Source organism: Mauremys reevesii, linkage group 14 (genome assembly GCF_016161935.1).
Source record: "Mauremys reevesii isolate NIE-2019 linkage group 14, ASM1616193v1, whole genome shotgun sequence".
Lineage (NCBI taxonomy): Eukaryota > Metazoa > Chordata > Testudines > Geoemydidae > Mauremys > Mauremys reevesii.
In genome coordinates this window covers 34815144-34824976 of record NC_052636.1, presented here as the reverse complement: position 1 = coordinate 34824976, position 9833 = coordinate 34815144, and the positions used below count along the sequence as shown (strand labels likewise).

Genomic DNA, 9833 nt, shown 5'->3' with positions numbered 1-9833 from the left:
GCAGAGTGCTGCACTTAGGACGGAAGAATCCCATGCACTGCTACAGACTAGGGACCGAATGGCTGGGCAGCAGTTCTGCAGAAAAGGACCTAAGGGTTACGGTGGACGAAAAGCTGAATATGAGTCAACAGTGTGCCCTTGTTGCCAAGAAGGCTAATGGCATTTTGGGTTGTATAAGTAGGGGCATTTCAAGCAGATCAAGGAATGTGATCATTCCCCTCTATTCAGCACTGGTGAGGCCTCATTTGGAGTACTGTGTCCAGTTTTGGGCCCCACACCACAAGAAGGATGTGGATAAATTGGAGAGAGTCCAGCAGAGGGCAACAAAAATGATCAGGGGGCTGGAGCACATGACTTATGAGGAGAGGCTGAGGGAGCTGGGATTGTTTAGTCTGCAGAAGAGAAGAATGAGGGGGGATTTGATAGCTGCTTTCAACTACCTGAAAGGGGGTTCCAAAGAGGATGGATCTAGACTGTTCTCAGTGGTAGAAGATGACAGAACAAGGAGTAATGGTCTCAAGTTGCAGAGGGGGAGGTTTAGGTTGGACATTAGGAAAAACGTTTTCACTAGTAGGGTGGTGAAGAACTGGAATGGGTTACCTAGGGAGGTGATGGAATCTCCTTCCGTAGAGGTTTTTAAGGTCAGGCTTGACAAAGCCCTGGCTGGTATGATTTAGTTGGGTTTGGTCCTGCTTTGAGCAGGGGGTTGGACTAGATACCTCCTGAGGTCCCTTCCAACCCTGAGATTCTATGATTCTGATGAGCTCCAGACCAACAACAGTGACAGTAATTATTCAGCAAGTATTTGAGGAGAACTGCAATGTTAGAGAGAATCATGAACTGCTCAGAGACCATTAATGCAGAGAACAGCAAAATTAATCAAACAGAACTGGTTCTGACTTATTTACTTGGTCTTAAAAGAGACCAACAAGGATCTGAGTCTCCTCCCTGTCAATAACCCCCTGCTCAGCCAATCAGGGTAGAGACTGAGGACGGGAGGCTGAGGGTTCTCACCAGAGAGCCCAAAGGATGGCCCAGTCACTGGTGAGGATCACTGCCCGAGCACTATTCAGCCCCACATTTTTGGGTGGACCTCCCACAGTGGGAACTGCAGAGCACTCCCCTGCAACAGATGGATCAGACTGAACAGGTTTCAAACCTCCAGGAGGCTCTTACCTTCTAAACAGGGATGGCTGTTTTCTAGTAAAATCACTAAGAGGGAAGGAGAAAACTCAAAAGAGGTTCCTCCTGGCGCTCACGTCCGTGAATCCGAATACTCTCTCAGTCCTCAAAGAGAGACCTGGAGAAGGAGACTTGCTGGAGCAAAGCCACAGGGGTCTCTGAGGTTTCCCTGGCCCCTCGCCCCTGTCCTGCCTGGCTGATGTCAGCATCTCTCTGTGAGGTCACCACCTCCCCACCACCGTGGACCAATAGTCTGAGGTCCTGCAAAAGGCCTTTGTGATGTCACTGTCACACCCCTCCCTTGCTGGGCTAATGTCCTGCCCCTGGCCAGGCACTTTGGAGGTTTGAGCTACTCCCTGTGGATCACCCCACTCAAGGAGCGTTCGTTCTAGGCAGCAAGCCGGCTAGACAGGGAAACATGAGACGCTGCTCCCAATGCTACACTCAGTTTTTTAGAAATTAGTCAACTCTATGGCCAGAAGAGACCATTAGAGCATCTAATCTGACCCCCTGCATATCACAGGCCTCCTGTATGACACAAGAGCTACTTTTGGGGCAAACACATTCCAGAAAGGCATCTAGTCTTCATGAAATGATATCAAGAGATGGAGAATCCATCACTTTCCTTGGTAGGTTGTTCCTGTGATGAATCATCCTCGCTGTTGAATATTTGTGCCATAGTTGTAATACAGATTTGTCTCTTTTCATCTTCCAGCCATTGGGTCTTGTTATTCCTTTCTCTGCTCGATTCAAGAGCCCTTTAATACCCAATCCTTTCTCTCCATTAAGGCACTTCAATACTTCAATGAAGTCACCTTTCAATCTTCTTTTGATAAGCTAAACAGGTTGAGCTCTTTCAATAGCTCCCTAGAAGGCATTTTTCTCCGGCCCTCAGAACCTTTGGTGTCTCTTTGGTGCCCCAGCTCCAATTTCAAAACATCTTTTTCAAATGAAGACACCAAAATTGGAGGCAGTATTCCAGTATCAGTCTCACTGATGCCATGTCACCTCCTGTGACGTTATTGACATAATCTGTAACTGTACAGATCACCGTTGCGACCACTGTTCTATATTTGCAGCCAATATTGTAGAAAGCTTGTCGTGTAAGAGGTCTATGGAGAGGTTCTGATTGGCTGATTATAATGTGTATCATTTTTGTAGTTGACATTATGAATATTGGCTCTATGCTGCCTGTATTTCAAACTTGTGCTCTGCTTCTGGGGAACACCCCAGGTAAGTTGGTGTCAGTTCTGCCTCGCCTGCTTAATGGCCCATTAAGGACCATCAGCTATACAATCGACTCATTGAGAGAAGGCAGATATGCCTTGTGACTCAGCAAGGTCTGCAGGGACCTGCCTATGGACAGAACTCTAAGGTTTTTCTGTGCCCCGTGCTGGATAAGAGTGTCCTTGGGACAAAGAAAGCAAAGACCACATGGCAAGAGACTATAAAAGGCTGATGCCTCATCTCCATCTTGTCTCCATTACTGCTTCATGTCTCTGGAGGGACTTTGCTACAACCTGAAGCTCTATACAAAGGACTGAATGACCCATCCCAGCTGAGGATGGACTCCAGAGACTTGATTTGAACCTGCAGTTTATTCCATCACTGCTACAAGCCTGAACCAAGAACTTTGCCATTACTGTGTGTAATTAATTCCTTTAAAAATTTTAACTCTCACCTATATTTCTTTCTTTTTATGAATAAACCTTTATATTTTAGATGTTGTAAGGGAAAATCCAGTGTTATCCAAGGCCTTGTCAAGCTGCCAGGGCCGGCCAGACAAGCCAAGTAGGGGGTCATGGAGGAGACAGTGGAAAGTCCTAACAGTCCCCAACTGATAAACAATTTTGTAATATCCCCTACTGTCAACATGTAACCGCATAGAACAGATAAGTAAGAACAGGAAAAGCCTAATATGGAAGAAATTTACTCCTGCTCCAATCAGCATTAACTTTGCAATATTTTTTAGCAAAATAATGAGGAAATTATGTGTGTAACTTGCATATTACGATTGTGGTTTTAAGCTTTATAAGGCTGTCTGTAACCAGCTTCAGGGAGGCCGTTTCCATAACGGTTCTCCCCTGCGTGCTTCTAATCAATAAAAGGCCTCAGGCTGATCTGATTGAAAACACAACACATGGATCAATTTTTCCATAACAATGCTAAAGGATTTGCAAAAGTGTGATTTGTGGGTAAGATCTGACTCATCTATTGACCTGCATCTGGGGCTTGGTCCTTTAAGAGAACCTTTTTTCTTTTACTGGGGTATTGGTTTTCATAACCATTCATCCCCATAAGGAGCGGGGCTGGTGGTGATAGAAGGGAACTGGAATAGCTGAGGGTATTGGTTCTATGACGTCCGATTGGCCAGTGGGGTAAAACCAAAGTCCTCTCTGCATGGCTGCTGTGACGTGCTTTAATAGTAAAGGGCACCCAGCCTCGGGCTGTGACTGCCCTGCTCCAAGCAATTTGTCCTGAATTGATACTCTCAGTAGTGTCCCGCCAGTGGTCGCATTGTTACAGGGGTCGTCCAGGATTACAGCTGGGAACTCTGCGAAGCTCAGGATGTGCTTCCTCAGCTGGGGGAGTACGTAACCCACACACCTCCAGGGTGTGGTGGTGTGTCCCAGCTAGTGGCACCGAGATCACTTAGAGGGAGCAATAAAACATGTCTTCTATACAGCCTTCGCTAACAGCCGGGTGGCTTTTAGTTCATGCTGTAGAGGCCCCCACACTAAGCTCCAGAGGTCCCCGGTTCAATCCCGCCCACCACCGCGTCACCAACCTGGATCTGTCAGCATTACAGAGGCAGCTGCCACCCCAAGGAGAGAGCTGCCATGCCACATCCGGCTAAGAAGAGGTACCGAGCAGTGAGCTGACAGCCTTCAGAGCTTCCTGTGATAAACTGTGAACTTAGGACAATAGCGGGGTGGTAAGAAGTGTTGCCCTCAGAATGGCCTGAGTCAGAGCCCATGGGAGGCCCTGGGCTCCCCCCCACCACATGCCATCTGCTGCATCCTTCCCCCCAAAAGGGCCGAAACCCTGACCAAGAGGCAACATCCCCAGGAGCAAAGGCCATCACGAGGCATCTGTCTTCGAAAGTTTGCAGAGGATGCGGGAGCAGAAAGGGGAGAGAGGATGAGGGTGGCTCTTGGGAAGAGGGAGGGAGGGAGCCTTATGGGAAGCTCTTGTTTACCACCATCAACCCAATGATCAGATCATTGATGCCTAGAATCTTCCCTGACATGTTGAAATTGATTGGATCTAGGTTTTAAAATGGGTACCACATTTGCAGATGGAGAAATGTCAGCGAGTTGAGTGGAAGGCCATTGCAAGCTCAGCTAATTAGGAAATGTGGCTTATGCCCCATCTAACAAGCTCCTTAAACAATACCTCCCAGTTTTCATTCGCATTGTTCTGTTTAGTGTTTTTCTCCAAAACACTTTTACTAAACCTTTGGGTCAGCTTTGGAAAGTTAGCCCTTTCAGTGCACCAAATATAAATATTGCTGGTGGGGACTGCCCTCTATTGGTCGTAAGAACGGCCATACCGGATCAGACCAATGGTCCAGCCAGCCCAGAATCCTGTCCTCCCACAGTGGCCAATGCCAGGTGCCCGCGAGGGAATCGACAGAACAGGGAATCATCAAGCGATCCATCCCGTCGCCCATTCCCAGCTTCCGGCAAACAGAGGCCAGGGACACTTCAAGAGCATGGTTTTGTATCCCTGCCCATCCTGGCTAATAGCCAATGATGGACCCATCCTCCATCAACTTATCTAGTTCTTTGGTGGACCCTGTTATAGTCTTGGCCCTCACAACATCCTCTGACACCACTATTTACCTCTCTCCATTCTGAAAATCAGACCCTTTCTTTCTTGCCTTTGAACCAGTTACAATGGTGGCGATATTATATTTCTGTCTTGCTAGCCATTCCTTTCCTAATGACTTCCCGACATTTTGTTCGCTTTTTTGACTGCCGATGCACATTGAGTAGATGTTTTCAGAGAAGTATCCACAGTGACTCCAAGATCTCTTTCTTAAATTGTAAGAGCTAATTTAGACCCCATCAGTTTAGATGTAGAATTGGGATCATGTTTTCCCATGTGCATTACTTTGCATTGATCCACATTGAATTTCATCTGCCTTTTTGCTGCCCAGTCACTCCGTTTGGTGAGATCCCTTTGTCACACTTTGCACTCTCTTTTGGACGTAACTAACTTGGGTTGGTTTGTATCATCTGCAAATGTTGCCATCTCACTGTTTACCCCTTTCCAGATCACTTAGGAGTATGTTGAACAGTGCTGGTCCCAGTACAGACCCCAGGGGGACACCACTATTTACCTCTCTCCATTCTGAAAACTGACCACTTAGTCAAACTCTTTGTTTCTTGCCTTTGAACCAGTTCCCTATCGCAGAGAGGACCTTCCATCTTATCCCATTTTGCTTCAGAGCCTTTGGGGAGAGACCTTGTCAAAGGTTTTCTGAAAAACTAAGTATACTATATCCACGGGATCACCTTTATCCACATGCTTGTTGACTCCCTCAAAGAATTATAGTAGTTTCGTGAGGCATGATTTTCCTTTACAAAACCATGTTCATTCTTCCCCAATGTAAGCGGGGGCAGACTCACCCGGCGACACCTCCTGCTGGTAGTCCTGGGAATTAGCTCTCCAGCTGTCAGAGCGCCCTCTGCAGGCTGGTGATCTGCCTTACCGCAGCTGGCCCCCTGTCCCTCCCAGGACCCTGGTGCCCCTTTACCCTGGCAGTACCCCTGGCAGAACCCCAGTTCTGGGTCTCCTCCCAGGGAACCCCACCCACTATCCCCACTTCACGTCAGTCTTGGCTACTGCCCAGTCTCCATCCAGCCCCCATTCACTGGGGCAGACTGCAGTATGAGCCACTCATCACAGGCAAAGGGGTTTGGACCTGCCACCTCTGCTTCCCCCTGGGCTGCCCCATTGCAGCCCTGCACCTATTCAGCCTATAGTCAGGCCTGCAGCCTGGGGCCTTCCAGGCCAGAGCTCCCAGCTCCTCTGGCCCTTCCCCAGCCCTGCTCCCAATCTAGGTGTCTTGCTTAGGTCCCTGCAGCCAGGCCCTTCTCTCACTACAAGCAGAGGGAGACTGACTGGGCTCCTGGCTCACAGCCTCTTATAGGGGCCAGTTGGGCCTGACTGGGGCATGGCCACAGCTGAGCCTGCTTCCCCCAATCAGCCCAGGCTCCTTGCCCCAGCCCCAGCCCTCTCCTGGGCGCTTCAAGCCCCGCAGGGCAGGAGCAGGGAACCACCCGCTACACCCAGCAAATTCCCTCCACCGGTGGGTCTAATAATTGGGCTCTACAATTCCACCCAATGTGCCTGGTACTGACGTTAGCCTCAGTGGCCTGTAATTGCCAGCTGGAGCCTTTTTCACACACTGCTCCAGCCAGGGACTAAAGGCCGCCCCAGACTTTCCCCTTTTCCCTTCAGGGAAATCAAGTTCAAGTTCTACAAGGAGCTAAAGAAGCCTCAACCCTGCATCTGAATTAATGTCACATTTCTCACTGCCCGACACAAACAAATGTCATTTCAATCCCAGGTGAGTCCACCTCAGTCATTCCTCAGCCCCATTTCTTCAGCCTCCTGCCTTAGCTTAGGGCATTGCGCCACCCTGTGGGCATTTCATGTCCCTCCTCAGTTTCACATACAGACACAATTTCCTTTGCTGTTCAATGAACAGCAAAACCTTTCTGTGTCTCTAGTCTGAGCCAGGGCATTCAATTCCCTTGAAACCTTCTCTCCTGCAATAGCAACGGTCAGACAGAGGGGACGTGGCCACCTTCAGCCCTGAGAGTGAGATATTCACTCTCCTCTTTCTTCAAGCTGCTGCTGTTAATCCATAAAACATGTACCATGGAATAAAAAGCTGAGTTTACTCCAGAGTGAGGAAAGAAAGGAGCCACCAACTCCCCGAAAAATCTCTGTGCCTCAGAGAGAACCTGCCCCTGCTATTGGAATCACTGATGTGCTTCAGCTACAATGGGGAAAGTATCTGCTCTCAGGGGGTATAGCTCAGTGGTAGAGTGTTTGACTGCAGATCAAGTGGTCCTTGCTTCAAATCCAAGTGCCCTCTAATAAGCCTCTCCTTATTCTTTTATTTTTTTATTTTTTAAAAAAAAGGGAAAACATTTTGATTACCATTCTCCATTATGTTCAGGAGCTCCACTATACGGGGATGCTTGAAATGAATGTAACACTCAACATTTCACTGTCCAAATGCATAAAAACCTAGCACACCTGCCCATCAGCTGAAATCAGTTCCAATCCTCTAAGTGTCTAGTTTATGTTTTCATCAATTAAACAAAGGGATCATATGAATGTACATTTGCAGATCCCTCTTCTCCAGGGCTGTGCTGTGCAGAAGAACAAGAACCACATCCAGTTGGGGTTCAGGAGTCTGACGAGCAAAGGCCACTTGGTGCGGGCTAAAGTCACCAGCACCCTCTGCTCCTTCCCATTCAACCAGCAGCTGGGCCCCCAGGACAAGGCATGAGAAGAAGACAGTGGCGGTGAGCAGGAAAATAGCCACCAAGAAGCTGGCTAAAGCTGTCAAGATCCCCAGGGAGGTCACCATGCCCATGTCTAGAATGTACTGACTGCAGCGGGGACCAAAAGGCAGAGAAAAGCCCTCAAAGTTCTAAGCTGCCAAGCCCCAGAAGGTGATCACAATCCTACCTAAAATCAAGACAGGAGTAAGGCTAATGTCATCTCCAAAGCCAGGGCTAAGAAGGTAACACTGAGAAAGAAGTGGAGAGATTTCCATTGGGATGACTCCTGCTCCCCAATGGCTCTGTTATGAATCACCATGGACCACCCGGAGAGATCAAAGTCCTGCAGGACAAACAGCCCCATGGACAGTATAATGAAGTGGTGGCAGTGGGGGGAAGTGCTGTGTTTCGTGTAACACCTGCCAGGTGAGAGATGCACTGCCAGGGCAGCTGCCCATGAGCTCATTCTCTTCGATCTGCTTCTGCTGTTATTTCAGAGCCAGCACTAGCGGGAGTGTGTCCCTGTCACTTTACCAGCTCTAGAACAGGCTCTGTCTGCAGCCCAGCTCTGATTAATCCCACTTTTTAATGTATTCCTACTGCGATACTTTCCCAGTTCTCTGCCCCATTCTAACATTCCGGTCAGAGACTGAATATGGGAGGATGGACTAATTTGTGTGACATTCGGTAAGTTGCCATCGTATGTGATTGAACCTCTGCTGGAGGTGGGCAGGAGCCTGTTACACACATAAAATAGCTAAGCTTTACCAAACTACCTGCTACACATTCAAACCTTCCTGTACACACACAATAGAAATTGGGGCTCTGAGAAACGGCAACTTTTCTTTAACACAGATCATTGTTTTCTGTACTTCCAGAGGCACTGAAATAGAAGCACATTACCTTTAAACAGCTGGGATTTCATGATCAGCAGCAAAGCCTCTGTAAATTTACCACCCATAGAGCTGATTGTTTCTAACTGCAGGGTTAGCCAGACCATTCAGTAACATTATCGCTCTGTTCACAAAGCCTTTGGTTAGTGACGAATCATGAGACTTATCCCTTCCTGCTGTAATTCCATTGATTCCAGTGTCTCTTTCCCCATTTCTGGTTCCAAGAAAATAAACAAATTAAAACAACCTTCAGAACTAACATGCTGTGGGAAAGTGGAAATGTTGATAGCTCAAATAATTCAGTTTCTTCTCTGACTTGTGTGTGTCTATCTGCTGTGTGTGTGTGTGTGTAACCGGTGGGGCATTTTGTTTGCCCCTGGCAGGTTCAACCCTGTCAGATTTGTCTGTGGGGAGGGGCCAGAGAAAACACACCTTGGCCTTCCAGGTTGGGGTTAGGCAAAGGAATAACAACCCTGTCCCATAAAAAAAACAAATAATGTTACAGAAACAGTGGTAGAAACAGTGATAGAGAAACTGGTAAATAATCACAATGCCCAGGCTTGAAGTAATCGGAAACACAGAATTCAAAAAGCAAAGCTCAGGGGCTATTTGGGGTTTATTCTTTGAGCTTAGCCATGTGCTATAGCACAGGGAGCACTTTGGGACGTCTCCCATCCCACAACGGGGGAAAGGAAAAGGATTCTTAGGTTCTAGCACGGATTGAAGGAGGATGGTAATAGGGAATAAGGGAATCCCTCTGACTTACCCTAACTACGTCTGTTGTTGCAACGGGTGAAATGACCTTTTTTCCCTATCTCTGCCCTGTTCCTGCTCTTTGTTATAGTTCAATATATTTTAAGTGGGAAAAATGATGATGAAAATATCTGCTCTCCAGCACAACCTGCAGCAACATCAGAACAACTGGGAATGAAACAATTTGTTCCCCAAGGGAGAACTCGATGACTAATAATTGCTGTGAAATGGGGGAACAGTATAACCGTGATGCTCAGGGTTTGTTTAGACTAGGGAAAGTGATGGAGTTTAGGTCAGGTCAAGGGGAAAGCTAATGCCAATCACTGCACCTGGGCTGCACCTGCACTACAATTTTTTACATTAAGATCACTAACTTGAGCAGCCAATGCCATGTACAGTCCTAGTGGATGTCAGGCACGGGTAGTTTTTGCCTCAGTGTACCTTGTTGGGATCAAACCTCTCTTCCCCCACCTGGAGG

At 47.8% G+C, this 9833-nt stretch overlaps 1 non-coding gene across 1 annotated transcript; it reads left to right on the top strand.

The window, feature by feature from the left end:
• Window positions 1-7222: 7222 nt before the first annotated feature.
• On the top strand, window positions 7223-7294 carry TRNAC-GCA. The gene has a single exon. It is a non-coding gene; the product is annotated as a tRNA-Cys (tRNA).
• The last annotated feature ends 2539 nt before the right edge of the window (window positions 7295-9833 follow it).